The sequence below is a fragment of the Engystomops pustulosus genome, chromosome 2 (genome assembly GCF_040894005.1).
Source record: "Engystomops pustulosus chromosome 2, aEngPut4.maternal, whole genome shotgun sequence".
Taxonomy (NCBI): Eukaryota; Metazoa; Chordata; class Amphibia; order Anura; family Leptodactylidae; genus Engystomops; species Engystomops pustulosus.
In genome coordinates this window covers 172480657-172500959 of record NC_092412.1, presented here as the reverse complement: position 1 = coordinate 172500959, position 20303 = coordinate 172480657, and the positions used below count along the sequence as shown (strand labels likewise).

At 42.2% G+C, this 20303-nt stretch overlaps 1 protein-coding gene and 1 long non-coding RNA gene across 6 annotated transcripts in view; one reads left to right on the top strand and one right to left on the bottom strand.

The window, feature by feature from the left end:
- Positions 1-20303, bottom strand: part of ELAPOR1 (endosome-lysosome associated apoptosis and autophagy regulator 1) — a 627159-nt gene that overhangs the window by 156796 nt on the left and 450060 nt on the right. The gene's annotated exons all lie outside the window — the stretch shown is intronic.
- LOC140118882 (uncharacterized) overlaps positions 8609-20303 on the top strand; it is a 60544-nt gene continuing 48849 nt past the window's right edge. Inside the window, exon 1 of the long non-coding RNA XR_011853281.1 lies at positions 8609-8696. This is a non-coding gene — a long non-coding RNA (uncharacterized lncRNA). The remainder of the gene's footprint in view (positions 8697-20303) is intronic.

Genomic DNA, 20303 nt, shown 5'->3' with positions numbered 1-20303 from the left:
GATCACTTTTTATTACTTTTTTTGTGATGGTGTTTGATGAAAAATTGTATATCATGGGAATTGTTTTTTTTTTTTTTACGTCATTCACCGAGCGGGTTCAATATTGATTTAGATTTATTAATACGGACGTGGTGATACCAAATAGGTACATTTTTGGGGGGTTTTATATACTTTATTTACATTATATGTGTAACTGGGGAGACTATGGGACTTTTATTTTATTTATTTAATTATTTAATTTTTTTTTTTTTTAACTTTTTTACATTTTCCATCCTTTGGCTTGAACAAGCGATCATCCGATCGCTTGTTCAAGTCTTTACACTGCAATACACTTGTATTGCAGTGTATAGTGTAAGTAACTGAGCATGCTGAGCATCTTGGTCAAGAAAGTTGCTCCCTGTGACTTCACCGGGGGAAGGGGCGGTGCTTGGTTGCCATGACAGCCTCAGGTCTTCCGAAGACCCAAGGCTGTCTGGTTTCAACCTTTTCATTACAATGTGCGGAGGAAAATCCCCATATACTGCCATACTATGGTATGGCAGTTTATGGTAGGATCAATCAGACAGCCTATGGTTAACCCCTTACCGACATGTGACGTAATAGTACGTCACATGTCGGTTCCCAGTACATGGAGAGGGCTCGCGGGCCGAGCCCTCTCCATAGCCGGTAAGTCTTTGCTGCATATTGCAGCAAAGGCTTACCGGTAAAACCCGCGAACGGCGCCGCCATCTTTCCGTGGATCGCCGCTCCCCGTGATGTCATCGGGGAGCGGAGATCTGTCGCCATGGTAGCTACGGGTCTCACGAAGAACCGAAGCTACTTCGGGTTAACCCATTCATTACAATGTGCTGTCAGCACATTGTAATGTATGAGTAGTAAAATCCCCATATACTGCCATACTGTAGTATGGCAGTATATGAGGATTGTACAGACACCCTAGGGTTAAAGTACCCTAGGGAGTCTGAAAAATAGTAAAAATAAAAAAAAGTTAAAATAAAAAAATTATAATAAAAAAAACTAAAAATTCAAATCACCCCCCTTTCCATAGAAATGATATAAATATAAATAAACAGTAAAAATCATAAACACATTAGGTATTGCCGTGTCCGAAAATGCTCGATCTATCAAAATATGATAACGGTTTTTCACTGCGTTTAACCCCGTAATGGAAAATCGCGCCCAAATGGCACTTTTTTGCCATTTATAAAAAAAATTAAAAATTCTATAAAAAGTGATCAAAAGGTCGTACAGTCCTAAAAATGATAACATTGTAAACGTCATCAAAATCCGCAAAAACAGACACCACCCACAGCTCCATACACCAAAGTATGAAAAAGTTATTAGCGCCAGAAGATGGCAAAATCATTTTGTACAGGAGGTTTTAATTTTTTTAAATGTATGAAAACATTATAAAACCTATACAAATTTGGTATCCCCATAATCGTACCAACCCAAAGAATAAAGTAGACATGTCATTTGGGGTGCACAGTGAAATCCGTAAAATCCAAGCCCACAAGAATACGTCACAAATGAGTTTTTTTACCAATTTTACTGCATTTGGAATTTTTTTCCCGCTTCCCGGTACACGGCATGGAATATTAAATACCACCATTTTGAAGTGTAATTTGTTACGCAGAAAATAAGCCATCACACAGCTCTGTACATGAAAAATTTAAAAGTGACAGATTTTTGAATGTGGGGAGTGAAAAATGAAAACGCAAAATCGAAAAAGGGCCACGGCGGGAAGGGGTTAAAGTACCCTAAGGGGTCTGAAAAATAGTAAATTTAAAAAAATTATATTAAAAAAAACAAAAAATTCTGAACACCCCTCTTTCCTTAGGAGTCATCTACAAAAACAAAATCCAAATAAACAGTAAAAATCATAAACAAGTTAGCTATCGCTGCATTCCAAAATGTTCAATTTATCAAAATAGAATAGTGGTTTTTTTTTAAGTGTTTAACCCAGTAACGGAAAATAGCCCTTAACCCCTTACAGCTTAAGGCTCAACCCCATTTTTTGGATTCTGACTTGCGTCGCTTTATATGGTTATAACTGTTGAACACTGTTACTTATCAAAGCGATTCTGAGATTGTTTTTTCCCCACATGTTGTACTTCATTTTAGTGGTGAATGTTGGCTTATAAGTTTTGCGTTTATTTTCCAAAAAAAGAAAAAATTAGGATTTTTTTGAAAAATGTCACTTTTTTGAAATTCGAAATCATTACATTTTCAGGTAGATAGATTTACCACCTAAATAAGATGCTGAATAACATTTCCCATATGTCTACTTTACATTTATATAATTTTTGAAATGTCTGGATAATATATTTTGATGTTGCACGGCTTACAAATCGAATAGCGATTTTCCGTATTTTCCGAATTTACTCTTTTGCGGATAAATACTGTTTTGAATGAAATTTTACATATTTAGCATCAAAACCCCCTATATATTCAACCCATTTTCAAATCTGAACCCCTCAAACTATCAAAACAGCTTTTAGGAAGATCGTTAACCACTTGAGATCTTCATAGTAATTGAATCAAAATGGAGGTGAAATTTAGAAAGTTCAAATTGTGCTGGTTATATGTTCATTTAGCCCTAAAATTTACACATTTCCAAAAGATAAAAATAGAAAACCCACCATACAATTTGTTTTGCAATCCCTCCCAAGTACAGAGACCCCCCACATGTGGACGTTCCTTGTTTTATGGGTGCACAGCGAGGCGCATAAGGGAAGGAGCACCCAGCAGCTGCCAGGATTTTAGTTTTCTCGTTGCCTATTTTTGTAGGCTATAAAATTTTAGCTTTTTCCTTATTGGGGCCATGTGATAGCATTTCTTTTGCGGGATGAGTTGTCCAGTGTTGCCATTTTGGGGTTGATATCACCCATTGTTGAAAATTTAGGAACTCGTTTTTAAGGGCAGGAGTAGAATATTCTGTACTGGACTTTTGACTTTTTTTTTTCCATGTTCACTGTTTAGCCTAATAATCATTTTATCTTTATTCTTTGAGTCGATACGATTACGTGGATACCAGACTTGAATATATTTTCTTACATTTTACTAAATTTGTCAAATAAAACCGTAATGATGGAAAAAATCTATCATTTTTGCATAGCCGTGTTCTAAGTGGCATAACATTGTTACTTTTTTGGCTACGGAGCTGGTTGATGGCTTGCTTTTTTGCGGAACATGTTGTACTTTGCACCAGTATCATTCTGGAGGTCATATGTTTTTTAGATCACTTTTTATTGCATTTTTTGAAAGATTAAATAGTTACAAATTATAATTTTTGGCGGGTTTTCAACAGTTTCAACGGCGTTATGTTATGGGGCTTATGGGCATTTTTATTGACTCATTACTTTATTTTTTATTGAATAAAATTTTTTTTTACTTTTTCCACCATGCAACATGAACAAGCAATCATCAATCAATCATGATAATACTCTGCAATACTGATGTATTGCAGGGTATTAGCAGTGTCAGCCTATGCACATGCAGTTCCTGCAGGCACCTCTGGGGTCCCGATCGGACAAAGTTCCAGCTGTTGTAACACACCACCTTGTCATGATTGAGGTTCAGCAGCAGAAACCAGTCATCTGTCTGCTCCTGGATCCCAGTCCACAGCTCCTCAGTGGTGTGTGGTCTTTTGTCCAGACAGACAAGCTTCACTGCGGTCCTCTGCTGATTTCTCATGGTCTTGGTGAAACCGGTAATGCAGGCAATATGGGAGGGAGACAACTGGAAGGAAGGGTTATGACCATTAATAATGGGCGATGGCAGAATGTGAGATGAAGCGTGCCCAGTATGCAATGTCCCTGTCCATCTTTACTCCCCATCCCCATGTCAGTTGAAATGGTCTGCCGAGAAAAGTAATGATGTCTGGGAATTACAAAATGTGTGCCAAATACCACCATAAAATCTAAAGATATCCATCTCTACCAGCCTGAATGGTAAAAATTCATAGACTAGATTTTGACCATGGTCCAAACTTTCTTTCAATTATTTGAGGGTTAGAAAGAAAAATGGATGGAGTGGACAGGCTTAGTGATGGTGACAGTGGTACTGCTAGGTGGCGTTACATCCACCCTTTGCGGGGAGACAGGTTTCCTTGTCATTCAGAAGGAGGTGGTAGAGGCTGAGCCAACCAAAACAGCAGGGTAAGCCATTTTTTTGGTGTCTCATCCACTGCAGCTAATGTTTACTTTGCAGATGTCTGGTTATATATGAGGTGCTTCCATTCTTTAAACTTTGGCACCGCACTCAAATGACATGTGTCATCTGCCTCCTTTACTATGAGAAAAAAAAATGCCACGCTGCGGTCACCCTTTGGGCCAACCATTGTGTACAAAGTCCACAGGTGGGGTAGGCAATAAGATGCAATGTCATGGTTACAGGATGACTGCTGCACCTTGGTACCCTTTTGCATCTTCTGATAGATGCTAGGAGCTTCTTGACCACCACCTCTTCGTCATAGCTATCACCTTTAATTCATGTTGGGTCTAGGACCTCATCATCACCCCCTGGCATTTTCCACCACTGAGCCCTCACTGCTGTCCTCCTACTTGGTCTGCTCAATGCAGAAAGCCCAAGCAGTAGGCAGTTCAGTTTCATCATTATTGTAGATCTCATGTGATCCATAGTTTACAACCTCATCCTCCAACACAAGTTGCGAATAAGCCCCTTATATGTGTGTCCCCCTTGTAGTGAGTCTGATCAACTCCCCTGCAGGAAACTACACATATGCTCAGGTAATTGTGCAGCAGTAGATTCTGCCTGGATAGGCAAGGGTTAAAGGAATGTTAATGTTATCATCCAATTATGTTCCACTTTTGTAACTGGAGTGTGATTGGAGGAGGAGACCACCTGACTAGGGAGAAACTAAAGCCTTAGTCAGGGGAGGAGTTAGCTCTCTTATGACCCAGCTTCTGACCGAGGAGCATGATCTCTTAGAGCAGTGATGGCTAACCTAGGGCACTGGTGCCAGAGGTGACACTCAGAGCCCTTTCTATGGGTACTCGGGCCATCACCAGAGATGACTCCAGGTATCTTCCTGCAGTCCCAGACAGCCCAGAACTTGCTGTGCACAGAGCTATTTTAAAGTGACAGCACTACCTGGGACTATTTTCTGCTTTATTGGTGTCCTCAGGGTGCTGGTATCAATGAAAACTGTGACAGAGAAGGGAGTATAAATCACAAATAAAATTTTTGTGTTGGCACTTTGCGATAAATAAGCGGGACTTTGTTGTAGTTTGGGCACTCGGTCTCTAAAAGGTTTGCCATCACTGTCTTAGAGCACCTGCTCTTACTACAGGCCTCCTAGGCCTCAGCTCTCACTACAGAAATACTCAGGATTAAAAGCTGCAGCTTCCAGCATTGGACACAGCTGCATCCCAGACTGACCCTGCATCCAGGCTGGAGACCCAACTGCTGAGGTTCCTCTCCAAAATCACTCCAGTACTGAACTTGTACAGAATCGTTTGGTGCGTTGTTACCGTTGGTTCAAATACAGAACTGTAAGTTACTTTTATGCACAACATTGTCTCCGTCTGGTCCCTGCTATGGCTGTATCACCACCAAGGGCGCCCCATCCATCTACCAGGGACACATACTACAGACCATACCTCCCAACTTTTGCAGAGGAGAAAGAGGGACAAAATGGCGGCGCGCGAAGCGCGCCACATCGATTTTTTTACCCACAGAAGCCACACCCTAGTCACGCCCCCTAACCACACCCCCTGGCCACACCACTGCTCATACCTCCAATGCATCCACTGACACCAATGTATATATATATATATATATATATATATATATATATATATGCTGATTAACCCCACTGGCACCAATGTATATTTATGTATATAATTGGGGGGCATATTCCACTCCCCCTAAACAACGAGCGTGTCCCCCCCTAGACAACGAACATGTCCCCCCCCCTAGACAACGAGCATGCCCCCCTAGACAACCAGCATGCCCCCCCCCATGGTTGCGTGCCCTTTTTTGTGTGTTTGTGTCTTCCAGGACCGTACCTGCTGTGGACTACTTCGGATTCGAAGGATTACGTCGATAACCAACATTTCTAACAAATAAAATGGTCAACGAGGGTGTGTCTGCCTTCTTTGTTCAATATTTGTTAAAAACGGTGTGATTTATTTTTTTGCGACACTCTTCATAGTTTGCCATAGTAGTGGTGCCGGCTAGATGACGGTGCACATTACTAAGGGCTGGCCTTAGTGTTTGTCTTAATTTTTTTGGCAAATTCACACTAACGCCCATACCATTACCCCGGTACCCACCGTGGTTCCGGGAAGAGCCGGGTACAAAGCAGTACCTGACCGTCTATAGATGGTCAGGTAGTGGGGCGGCTGCAGGCTGTTATTGTTGCGCTGGAATAGCCCCCTAACAGTGGCCTATCCCAGCTCAGTAATGGCAGGCTGCTGCTGCTTTTTTGTAGCTGGCTGATTTGAAAAATAGGGGGCACCCCATGCCATTTATTCTTCAAATTTTTGACAAAAATATGCGTGGGGTCCCCCCTTAAAATGGCATGGGGTGCCCCCTATTGTTCTAATCAGCCAGATACAAAAAAGCAGCAGCAGCCTGCCATTACTGAGCTGGGATAGCCCACTGTTAGGGGGCTATTCCAGCGCAACAATAACAGCCTGCAGCCGCCCCACTACCTGACCATCTATAGACGGTCAGGTACTGGTTTGTGCCCGGCTCTTCCCGGAACCCCTGGTGGCGGTGGGTACCGGGGTAATGGTATGGGCAAAACTAAGGCCAGCCCTTAGTAATGAGCACCGTCATCTAGCCGGCACCACTACTATGGCAAACTATGAAGAGTGTCGTAAAAAAATAAATCACACCGTTTTTAACAAATATAAATTTAATTGAACAAAGAACGCAGACACACCCTCAATGACCATTTTATTTGTTAGAAATGTCGGTCATCGACGTAATCCTTCGAATCCGAAGTAGTCCACAGCATGCACAGTCCTGGAAGACACAAATAACACACACTGTGGCGGATGCACTGAATTATTGTGACATGCACCCGCTCAATAAGATGTCCCCAAAATGGTATTAATGTAAATGTCATCTCATACCGCAAAAATGACACCTTAAAGAGGACCTGTCACCCAGAAATTCGGCACTTGATGTTACTAAAGTAATCAGCTCCTAGTGCTAAACCAAACGCAGCGTTGTTACACAGAAACCTCTGATAACGCTAACTAACACTGCCGCGCTGTACACTACAAACGCCGGACCGCTCTCAAAGCGGCAAATTCATGAGGGGGTGGGATTGTGGGCATGACACGCAGCAGCCACCGCCAGCCTATGGAACGAGCGGGGCGGTCAGGGGAAGTGGGACCGCCCCCTCATGAATACATCGGACCCCTTTGAGAGCGGTCTGGCGTTTCTAGGGTACAGCGCAGCGGTGTTTGTTATCAGAGGTTTCCGGTAACGCTATCAGTGTAGCACCGCTGCGTCTGTCTTAGCACTAGGAGTTGCTTACTTTAGTAACATCGCTGGGCGCGTTCACACAGTGCGTTTTGCCTGCGTTTTCATTGCGTTTGAAATGCATTACAACAGCTGAGGAGGCGATTTGTCTAATTACATTACTGTTTACGCTTGTTAACAAATGCGTTGACATTGCCCTTATAGTGTGCGTTCTGTAAACGGAAATGTTAACAGTAATGTAATTAGGCAAACCGCCTCCTCAACTGATGTAATGCGTTTCATGTGATCGCGCCCTCCTAGTGCTGTTTTTCAGGGTGACAGGTCCTCTTTACACAGCTCCGCACACCGAAGTATAGAAAAGTTATTGGCCCCAAAGTATGGCAAAATGAAGAATTTTTTTTCTACACAAGATTTACATTTAAAAAAAAAAATCTAAACCACAATAATTCTTCTATAAACGTGGTGTCTCTGTGATTGTACCGACCAAAGAATAAAGCAGAGGTGTCATGTGGGGCGCACAGTGAAATCTGTAGAAACAGGGCACAAAAGAAAATGGCGCAAATGTGTTTTTTCACCAATATCGCTGCATTTGGATTTTTCCCCCGCTTCCCTGTACACGGCGCGGAATATACAATACCGTTACTAGAGAGGACAATGTGTTACACAGAAAACAAGCCGCACACAGCTCTGCACATGGAAAAATAACAGGTTATGGAAGATTGAAAGTGGGGAATGAAAAACGGAAACACAAAAATAAATAAGGGCCTGGTGGTTAAGGGGTTAAGTCACATCTAGTAAAATAAAAGCAGAATAGCAGGCACTGGGGGGGGTCCTATTTGGCAGGGGGTCTATGAGAGTTAAAGTATTTAACACTTGAGCTGCCTATGCAGACAGCAGTGACAGATACCTGACATCACGGCTGCTGCTCCAGCACACTCCTGGCTCTGCTCCATCATGTGCACTGTCTTCTGGGCTGTAAGAGGGGGGAGGAGGGGGAGGGGGCAGGGAACTGATATACACTTACAGATAAGACTATCCTGCTGGGAGACGTTCAGTGCAGCCTGTGCTCCATTCATAGAACAGCCCTGGGGGAGGACACTGGGCTCTGATTGGTCCCTGGGCTGGGGGCGTTGATGGGGGAGGTGCCGGGCTGTGCAGGAGATTCCACAGACCTGAACACAGCAGGAAGATGGATGAGGCGCTGGTGGCGGGACACGGAGCCGGGACAACCACAGGTAGTGCGGGGGAGGGAGGGACTAATCGGGACTTTATCTTAGCTGCCCGTTCCAGCGGGACAGGGGTTAAAAACCGGGACTGTCACGCTGAAATCGGGACGGTTGGGAGGTATGTACAGACTCTAAGGGCTGCCCCAGGGAGAACCAGTACATCAGCCTCTCCCTCTATATCATTTCTTGCCAACACCACCTGCTGGAGACCTGCCAGACCTGTAGGACAGCCCTCCGGCCCCCATACCAAGCACAGTGACACTAGCGTGCCTAGGCCGCAACCGCCAGCCACTCCGGTATTCTGGGCCCAGGCTGTCTCCAGGCCCCAAGAAAAGGCTGGGCCTCGGTGGGGGATGTTGCAGAAATCTTGCAACTATGTCTGCAACTGGGGCAGATGGATGGGCCATAGAATCCCAGTTACAAAAGTAATCATACAGCATGAGGCGACTCAGTTTTGAAAAGGGGTGAAGTAGGGGGGCTATGCACTTTTTTTGGTATCATTCTGTATTGCAGACAAGTTACATACAGAATGGGGGACACGCAGGTCCATCATAGAAAATTTTGAAAGAGGTGATGTGTCTCAGTACAAACATTTGGGCTTTCAATCTGAAGTCATACAAATATAAAAAACATGATATGTATTGTCACATCGCAAAGAACAGGGTAATTGAGAGAAGAGGGAGCATATATCCAGTTATGTAACACTAGACATTATAGTATGAATATTACCAGCAATCATTGGGGGTAGGGAGAGATTAACTTGGAAGGCACACTCTTCCATCGAGTGTGCTCAGTCTGCTAAGAGTTATCCATCCTAGGGGTATTAAGAGGGATAGAATCAAGCTACTAATAAGTTAAGAATGCAGGAGATTGTTTAAACAGTCAGCCACGGGCCATGCTTGTATTATGGGAGTTCATCTAATCTATACAAAAGAGATATTTCTTTGAACCAGTTGGATATCCGAGGGGCCAAGGATTTCCACAACCTGTGGAAGCACGCTTCTATTAGCATGTATCCCATTAAGGAATGCTTGGCTTTAGACACTGAGATTGATCCTGCTGGTCTCCTGCTACCTTTCTCTAAACAATGGCCTGTCAAATCAATTTACATACCTGGAACCAAAAAAGCTGTAATATCGAACATCCGCACCAGATGTGATTCATATTGCCTGGCACACTTAAACAACAAAAGCATCTGTCTGAGCTATTTGGGTAAACTGCATAGAACTTGACAGGTACCCAATGCTATTTGGAGAGCTATTTGGAGAGCAGGCTGTCAAAGGGGATGTAGAGAGATGTTCCTCTAAGCACACCCACAGTTTACCATTACCATGATGAAACAAGACCAAGATCCTGGCTGCAGCAGATGCCATAAAATATCTGTCTGTTAATCCAAATACCCCCTGGCGCTTTCCAAAGATTAATTATATTCTAGCTTTCCTGGGGCGTGATGATGCCCATAGAAACCTGTTCAAAAGGCCATTGTGCTTACTAAAAATGAGTTTTGGAATTGAAAGGAGTATCGTCATAAAGAGGTTTAGGAGTCATTTTAATGCACCCCACTCTTCCCACAGATGAGATCTTTTGCTGGCCCATTTAATATGAAACCAACCTGTTCAGCGTGGACTAGGGGGCCAACTAGGCGAGCAGCGATGAGTTTGGCGAAGATTTTCGTAGCAGAGTTAATTAGAGAGGTAGGTCTGTAGCTGGGACAAAGTTGTGGGGCTTTCAATGCTGTTCATGTGGACATGGAGAAAAGAGGGCAAGAATGGAGAATCGGCCGAGATGGAGTTAAAGACCTCTGGGGGGTGGGAGGGGGGGGGGTATTTCTTTAAAAAAGGATTTATAAAAAATCTGTTGTATAGGAATCTGGACCACGGCTCTTACCTGTAGGAAGAGCTTTGATGATATCATGGGTGTAAGGGGGCTCCTGAAAAGTTTTATTGTCATTAGATAAGGTGGAGAGTGTAGTATCCTGCATATATTGAGCAAATGATTGCATTGGTCAGGGAAGTGGGCAGGAGCTGGAAGGATGTGGAAGATTATAAAGAGTATTATAGTATGCGGTGAACGCTTCCACTATCTCCTCGGTCTTATGGACTTTCCTACCCTCCACAGTTTTCAACAATAAAATCATTCTCTCTAATATTAATGTTCTTTAATTTTTTGTACTATACTCACTGTACTCTCTCTGCTATGACATTGGGAATTTCCCCACTGTGGGACTAATAAAGGATTATCTTATGTTAAAACTTTACTAAAGGGCATTTGGAGATACAATGCACACAGTAGATATAGTGCATAAATGGTGGTCTCACTGGAGCCTACGTAAAGGAGAAAAATACAGAAAATGGTGTACAATTATACAGTATGCATATAGTCTGCTACCATTTATGGATCATCTCCACGGTAAAGAAAAAAAGAAAGGAATGTAGAAACATCAGGCATGTTTATAATCATACAGAGAGATGTTTACATCATCATGTGCAAAGTGTGCCGTACAACAATGGGTTCCAATATAATTTAGCACATGCCCTAGTAACGACAAACAAATTGAGACATAAACCGCACAAAGCACCCAAACACGCATCTGCACCATATTCCCACCCCAGGAACGCCTCTAATCGTGTACTCAGATGAGGGCGAGATAGACCCATACACACCACAGAGTGTGTGACTAAAATGGAATTTGGGGAACGCAGTTAAGGGAGAGCCAAGCCATTTGTCCCAGATGGCAACTAACCTCCTATCCTTCTTTCTATAAATAAATAACCACTTTTTGAGTGGTAGGGTGTTATACACTGCCTTAATCCAGTCACAGAGAGAGAGAGGGGGATGTGAAAAATCTAGCTACTGTCTTCCTAGCAGAATACAAAGTTTTGGTAATGAATGCAAGTTCTGTGGTGGATTGGAACAATTCAGGGTCTACCAGAAGGAGACAGAGCTTAGGGATAGCCACTCCCATTTTATCAAACAGAAATTTATGAACCTGCTCCCAGAACCCTCTAACCACATGTCAGGGCCATAATAAGTGAAAGAAGGTTCCTGAGGTCTCAGAGCACTTAGAACAAAGGTCCAGAAACCCAGGGTGAAATTTACTAACTCTATTAGTATTTAGGTGTGCTTGTCGGACACTTTCTGTCCTCCAAGCTTACGCAAAGAGAGAGCAAGATCCCTTTCCCACAGTAACCTTGCCAGTGTGGTTGTTTGTTTGATTTGAGTGGATAATAACTCTCTGTACAACTGGAAAATGTGGGCCCTACCTGGGGCTTCCAGGAGTTTGAGGGGAACAGGAAAGGAGTTTTCTACCAACTGATCAACAGGAATCTGTGCGTTTATAGCATGGCGGATATGAAGATATAAGATATAAGTTTGCCTGGCTTATTACCCTATAATAAAAGGGGCATGATCATAGAAGCCGTAACTTCTGCTGTTTAATCTCCAACAGGGCATTTATCTCTTGGCAAACTAGAGTCAGGTGTCGTAGTGTGTTGTTGTACAGTCATGGCCAAAAGTTTTGAGAATGATACAAATAATGGCAATTTGCATATACTCCAGAATGTTATAAAGAGTGATCAACTTAACAGCAATTAATTGCAAAGTCAATATTTGCCTAGAAAATTAACTTTTTCCCCCAGAACACATTTCAACTTTGCAGGACTGCCTTAAAAGGAGCAGCTAACATCGTTTCAGTGATTGCTCCAGTAACACAGGTGTGGGTGTTGATGAGGAAAGGGCTGGAGATCAATCTGTCATGATTAACTCCTTTCTGCTCGCCCGCTGACTTTAGACTTCAGCAGGTGCAGGTCCGGAGTCTGCAGTGACGTCTTTAGACGTCGCTGTAGTTTTGTGCTGCTCCCGCGCTAATCGCGGGAGCAGGACCCGGTCTCCGGGTGTCAGACGCACCCGGAGACCCTAGGGAGAAGGGAGATGCGGTTCGTTACCGCTTCTCCGATCCTCCCTGCATCGAACTTATTCAGCCATGTGACCGCCGGGTCTAAAGGGGTTAATCAGAGCTGCTGGGTCTAATTAGACCCAGTACAGCTCTGATCACCTGTCCCCAGTGACAGGTGGGCATTTACCCTGTAACTGAGGCCCTTATAGATGCTTCAGTTACAGGGTAAAACTTGGAATAGAAAAAAAAAAGTAAAAAGTAGAAAAAAAAAAAAAAAGTGAAAATGTCCCCCAGGGGTCTTTTATGACCTCATGGGGGACCTAAAGTAAAAACACACTAACACACACAAAAAATTAACCTGTTCACGCTCTGCATCCGATATATGGCATGGCAGCAGGCGTAGCGTGGAGGAGCAGGCGTAGCGTGGAGGAGTAGGCGTTCTGTGGAGGAGCAGGCATTCTGTGGAGGAGCAGGCGTAGCGTGGAGGAGCAGGTGTAGTGTGGAGGAGCAGGCGTTCTGTCGAGGAGCAGGCGTTCTGTCGGGGAGCAGGCATAGCATGGAGGAGTAAGCGTTCTGTGGAGGAGCAGGCGTTCTGTGGAGGAGTAGGAATTCTGTGGAGGAGTAAGCGTTGGGAGGGCGAGTAGGCGTTCTGTGGTGGAGCAGGGGTAGCGTGGAGGAGCAGGCGTAGTATGGAGGAGCAGGCGTAGCTTAGAGGAGCAGGCGTAGCGTGGAGGAGCAGGCGTGGCGTGGAGGAGCAGGCGTGGCGTGGAGGAGCAGGCGTGGCGTGGAGGAGCAGGCGTGGCGTGAAGGAGCAGGCGTGGCGTGAAGGAGCAGGCGTGGCGTGGAGGAGCAGGTGTAGCGTGGAGGAGCAGGTGTAGCGTGGAGGAGCAGGTGTAGCGTGGAGGAGCAGGTGTTCTGTGGAGGAGCAGGCGTTCTGTGGAGGAGCAGGCGTAGCGTGGAGGAGCAGGCGTTCTGTGGTGGAGTAGGCATAGCGTGGAGTAGTTGGCGTTTTGTGGAGGGGCAGGCGTTCTGTGGAGGGGCAGGCGTTCTGTTGGGGAGTAGGTGTTTTGTGGAGGTGTAGTAATAGCATGGGGGAGTAGGCATTGTGTGAAAGAGTAGGCATTCTGTGGTGGAGCAGGCGTAGCTTGGAGGAGTAGGCATTGTGTGGAGGGGCAGGCGTTGTGTGGAGGGGCAGGCATTGTGTGGAGGGGCAGGCATTGTGTGGAGGGGCAGGCATTGTTCTGTGTTGTTCTGCGTAGGTTGTGTACTACCCCCACCATGTCCCAGAAGTCATACACTGACTTGGAGGTATATAATTATATGGCCTCTGATATGGAGTCTGCTAGTGGGGACGAGTGTGGGGATGCTTGGTTGTGCACCTCTTTCTCAAAAAGCGACTCTGAGTAACCCCCGAGAAGGCGCTTTCGTAGTAGTGCTGAAGTGCCTAGGTACTAGGTAAGAGAGAGTTTGCATCATGATTCTTGGAGTGTTTGTCTCCCGTGGCAGGAGCTGGGCACCAGATGACATAATAGATATTTTGTAGTATCCATTATGCATCATCCTTGGGGTCCACCGGTGGGGTTAAAATGCTCACTACACCCCTAGATTAATTCATGGAGGGATGTAGTTTTCAAATAGGGTCAGTTCTCAGGGGTTCCTACTGTACTGATCCCTGAGGGCATGTATGGTGCCAAAAAAATGTAAATGTTGGTGCTCCAAATGCAATTCTCTTCTGAACCCTGCCTTGTCTTGTAGATTATTGGTATGTACCCGGGAGAACCTACATGATGATTTTTGGGGTGTTTGCCTCCAGTTGCATGAATTGGGTAAAATACTTTTGACACTACAATTACAAATTTAGAGAAATTGCAAAGCAAATTTTACTCGACACCATTCAGTTTGTGTTACATTTGAGCCAGGATCTTATGGGTTAAAATGCTCATACAACCCTAAATAAATTCTTAGAGGGTTGCTCTTTCCTATATTGGGGTCACTACACAGGGGTTTCTATTGTACTGGTACCTCAGGGGCACCCCAACACCAGTCTAGTGAAATGGGTGGTCCAAAAGCTAGATTTTGCTTGTCCCTTCTCCGGCCTGCTGTGTCCCCAGCCTGTAGACTATTGCTACACATGGGGCATTGCCATACCCGAAGTAACCCACTGAATGATTTATTGGGTGTTTATCCACAGTGGTAGTTGGGCTGAATACATTTCTTTCTACTTTGGCATATTTGAGAAAACAATGCAATTTTTACACTGCCCCCAGCATTTTGTATTACATTTGATCCAGCATCTCAGGGGTTGAAATGTTCATACAACCCTAGAAAAATTCTTTGAAGGGTGCCCTTTCCTAAAATGGGGTCACTACTAGGGGGGTTTGCACCCCAACACCAGTATAGTGGCAAGGGTGCTCCAAAAGCAAAATTTCGCTCCTTCCCTTCTCAGCCCTGCCGTGTGCCCAGCCTTTCAATTTTTGCCACATGTGTGGTATTGCCGTACTCGGAACAACCCAAAAAATTATTTTTGTGTTGTTTGTCTGAAGTGACATTAGTTGGACACAGTATATTAGGTGCTAAAATGACATTTTTGAGATTTTAAATTTTTAATATGCACCATTTACCTTGCATTAAATTTTGACCATCATGTTGGGGGTTAAAAAGCTCACCACACCCCAAGATAAATTCTTTGAGGGGTGTAGTTTCTAAAATGGTATAATTTCTTGGGGGTTTCTATTGCACTGGTACCTCACGGGCCCTGCGAACATGACATGACCCTCTAAATCCAAACTTATGAAAGCGGAGCTACAAAAGAAAAATTTCGCTCCTTCCCTTCCCAGCCCTGCCGTGTGCCCAGCCTTTCAATTTTTGCCACGTGTGTGGTACTGCCGTACTCGGAACAACCCAAAAAATTATTTTTGTGTTGTTTGTCTGAAGTGACATTAGTTGGACACAGTATATTAGGTGCTAAAATAACATTTTTGAGATAAAAACAAAATTTTTAATATGCACCATTTACTTTGCATTAAATTTTGACCATCATGTTGGGGGTTAAAAAGCTCACCACACCCAAGATAAATTCTTTGAGGGGTGTAGTTTCTAAAATGGTATAATTTCTTGGGGGTTTCTATTGCACTGGTACCTCACGGGCCCTGCGAACATGACATGACCCTCTAAATCCAAACTTATGAAAGCTGAGCTGCAAAAGAAAAATTTCGCTCCTCCCCTTTTCAGCGCTGCTGTGTGCCCAGCCTGTCAATTTTTTGGCACTTGTGTGGTATTGCCGTACTCAGGACGACCCGCAGAATGAGTTTTGGGGTGTTTGTCTAAAGTGGCATGGGTTGGGCACAGTATATTAGGTGCTAAAATGACATTTTTGAGATAAAAACGCAATTTTTAATATTTACTTTGCATTAAATTTTGACCATCATGTTGGGGGTTAAAATGCTTGACACAACCCCAGATAAATTCTTTGAGGGGTCTAGTTTCCAAAATTGTATAATTTCTCTGGGGTTTCTATTGCACTGGTACCTCATGGGCCCTGCGAACATGACATGGCACTCCAAATCCAAACAGGTGAAAATAGAGCTCCAAAAGCAAAATTTTGCTCCTTCCCTTCTCATCCCTGCTGTCTACCCAGCCTGTCAATTTTTGGCACATGTGTGGTATTGCCGTACTCAGGACGACCCGCAGAATGATTTTTGGGGTGTTTGTCTAAAGTGGCATTGGTGGGATACAATATATTAGGCAGTAAAATTACATTTTTGAGATAAAAACACATTTTTTTTTTTAATTTTAAAATATTTTATTGCAAAAACTAAAATTATTAACAATGTTTGCGATAGTGATACCATAACAACCATTTTTATATATCACTGAGCGTATACGTCATCCACATAAATAAACATTACATAAGTATCCTTTATATAATAGTACACTGCTAATTTGCTACCTAGTCTGAAACTAGTTAGTATACAAGCCCACCCCCATCACCTCCCACCCACCAAACGCCCCCCCCCCAAAACCCCCCCCCAAAAAAAACCCTTCCTTGCTCCTCCCTTCCCCACTCTCCTTCAACCCTACACCGCTTACTATCTACTCAATTATCTTATTCTTCATTTTAACCGAATACTTCCTTCTCAGGAAAATGTCTGTCATTCCATATCCTCCAAATTTGATCAAATCTTTGCATCTTCTTCCTACCCCTTTGATACATAGTTAACCTTTCCATTTGGAGTATTTTATAAGTTACACTTATCCACATTTCTTTTGTGGGCGGTTCTGCCAAAATCCAATTTTTAACAATACTGTATCTTTCTGTTAGAAGAAGTTTCTTCACTGCTATATTGTTGTTATATTTTTATATGTAATATGTAAATTATTATTTTCTAGGAGACCCAGAACACATATTTCAAATTTAAGGATATCTTCTATCTTATAGAGATCTTTTATCTCTTGTCCCACTCTCTCCCAGAATCCTCTTATTTTCCCACATAGCCAAAATACGTGTATATCATCTGCCATAATCAGCTGACATCTGTTACATCTAGAATCTCTCTGATAATAGAATTGAGCAAGTCTCTTGGGGGTATAATATAACCTAAAAGAAATAAAAAATTGCATCTTTTTGTGGCTTGGGGTTAGAGCAGCTTTTAGATGTTCCCTCTGAAACATGGCCCATTTGTCTCTCGCCTTCTCCGGTATTTCCTTAATCCATTTTTTATGGAGATTGTCAACGCTGATCTCCCTATAGTAATTGATCAGGCTTTTATAGATTTTAGCAATTTTAATTTTAGAAGATGTTGCTCCATATATTAATTTCAATACTAGTGGAGTCTCCACTATATTGCATTTATCCCCTCTTGCTTTAAGTGTCCTATATAGTTGGAGATAACTGTACCACATATTCTCTTCCAATCCGAATTCATCTCTCAACTTAGAGAAAGTTTTTATTCTTCCATCCTCGAGAATTTGTTTAATGTATCTTATACCATGTGCAATCCACTTCCTCGGGTACACTTCTGTCGGGATCTTTAAGATGTTATTTCCCCATAATGGCACAAACTCTAAGTAACCCTTTACCTGGCACAACTTCCTCATTTCCGCCCAAATCATATACATCAGTTTAACTGTCTCATTTGGATATTGTAACCTATAATTCCTCTCCATCCCCATTTCTAAGAGTTCAAATATATTATATTCTACATTATTAACCCCAAATAACGCTCTCAACGTTTGGATATGTGGATTTTTATCCCAATTAAATAAATATTGGGTCTGTGCTGCCAGATAATATAGTCTCATATCTGGGACTGCCATACCTCCATATTGGAGGGGCTGTTTGAGTACTTCTAATTTTATCCTGGGTTGTTTCCCGTGCCACACTAAGTCTCTGAATAAACTTTCAATTATTTTAAAGATTTTTTTTGGAATGTGTATAGGTGAGGCATAAAGTACACACAACACTGCCGGTAGGATTACCATCCTTAATAGCGCAATCCTCCCCATCATATTGAGCGAGATCGATTTCCATGTTTTTATTTTCCCCCTAAGTTTCTGTATCAGTGGGATAACGTTAAGTTTTATGTAGTCCGATGCCTTAGTGGAAAAGCATATCCCCAGGTACTTAACCCCTACGGGACTCAGCATCTTTTGGCCTAAAGGACGCGGACCCATTTTTCAAATCTGCCCTGTGTCACTATAAGTGGTTATAGTGTGGGAACGCTATGAGAAATCCAGGGGATTTTGAGATTGTTTTCTCGTGACACATTGTACTTCAAATTAGTTTAAAAATTTGGATGAAATCTTTTGCGTTTAGTTATGAAAAAAAACAAAATTTGGCAAAAAATTTGAAAAATTCAATATTTTCAACGTTCTAAATTCTCTACTTTTGATGCAGATAGTCATAGCACCCAAATAAATTCATAACTTACATTTCCCAAATGTCTGCTTTATGTTGGATGGTTTTTTTAAGATTCCACATATTTTACTAGAATGTTATGAGGCTCAGAATTTAGGTGCCATTTTTCACATTTTTTGTAAAATCACCAAAACCCGTATTTAGATGGACCTGCTCAACTTCTAATTGACACTGAGAGGCCTAAATAATAGCTAGACTCATAAATTACCCCATTGTGGAAACTACACCCCTCAACGTATGAAAAACCACTTTTAAGAAGTTTGTTTTTAGGCGTTTTATAGGGGTTTTATAGGGGTTAAAACAAAACGGAGGTGCAGTCTGCAAATTGTAATATTTTTTCACAATACACTCATTTTGGGTGGAAAATGAAACATTTACAATGGATTAAATGAAAAAAGGCTCCACAAAGTTTGATACCCAATTTCTCCCGAGTACACCGATACCCTATATGTGGTGGTAACCTGCTGTATGGGCGCACGGCCGGGCATAGGAGGGAAGGAGGCGCCATCCAGAGCAGATTTGCTATGTCACATTGTACAGGCTATAATTTTTTTCTTTTTTTTATTGTGCACCTATAGGGGCTTATTTCTTTTGCCACATGAGATGCACTTTTCTGGTATGTAATTTTGGGGCATCTATAGCTAATTGGTGAGATTTAATTAACTCTTTGTTGGTGGAGGAAATGAAAATCGTCAATTTTTAGGAACATTTTTATGTGTTTTTTTTTTGGCTGTTAACCATACCATAAAAATAGTATATTATTTTTATTCTATGAGTCGCCACGATTACAAAATACTTCATTTATATATATTTTTTATTTTTTCCCATTTTTACTGAATAAAAAGTAATTTGGCGAAATTGTTGTTAATTTTAGCATCACCGTCTTTCATATGCATAACTTTTTTATTTTTCACCTCACAAATCTGTTTAAGGGCTTATTTTTTGTGAGAATGATTGTTCTTTTTAGTGGTCTTATTTTAGATTGCGTAACTTTTTTAAATCACTTTTTTAGAGCATTTTTAAAGGGCATTAATAAAAAATCATCTTTTTTTCATAGAGAGTTTTTTGAGGTTGTTTTTTACGGGGTTCACTTTGCGGATCTAATAACGATTCTGTTTTATTATGCAGATTGTTACGGACGCAGAGATACCAAATATGTGGGGGTTTTGTGTATTTTATTCAATTGTACTGAATAAAAACTAATTTGGAGAAAATCTTATTCATTTTAGCATCGCCATCTTTTCATATGCATAACTTTTTTATTTTTTGGCTGACAAATCTGGTTAGGGGCTTATTTTTTGCGAGAACAGTTGTTCTTTTTAGTGGGCTTATTTTAGAATGCATAAAATTTTTTAAATCACTTTTTAGAGCATTTTTTATAGGGTACTAATTGAAAATTATCTTTTTTTCGGAACGTTTTTTGCGTTTTTTTTTCCTCCGGCGTTTACTGTTCGGGTCCAGTAATGATTCTGTTTTATTATGCAGATTGTTACGGACGCGGCAATACCAAACATGCGGGGGTTTTTTGTGTTTTTATGTTTTTTATACTTTATTAAGTGTTTTTATGGGAAAGTGACATTTTAGGGGCTTATATTTTTATGTATTTATTTTTTATTTATTATAATGTGTAGTGTTAAGTGTTTTTGCATAATTTTACTTCTACATACTTGAACTTAAACCAGTGATACTCTGATCTCTGGTTTAAGTTCAATACACTGCTCTACAATACTATTTTATTGTAGAGCAGTGTAAACTGTCTAAGCATGCTTGCGCATGCTCAGACAGTTTGCAGTCAGACCAGGAA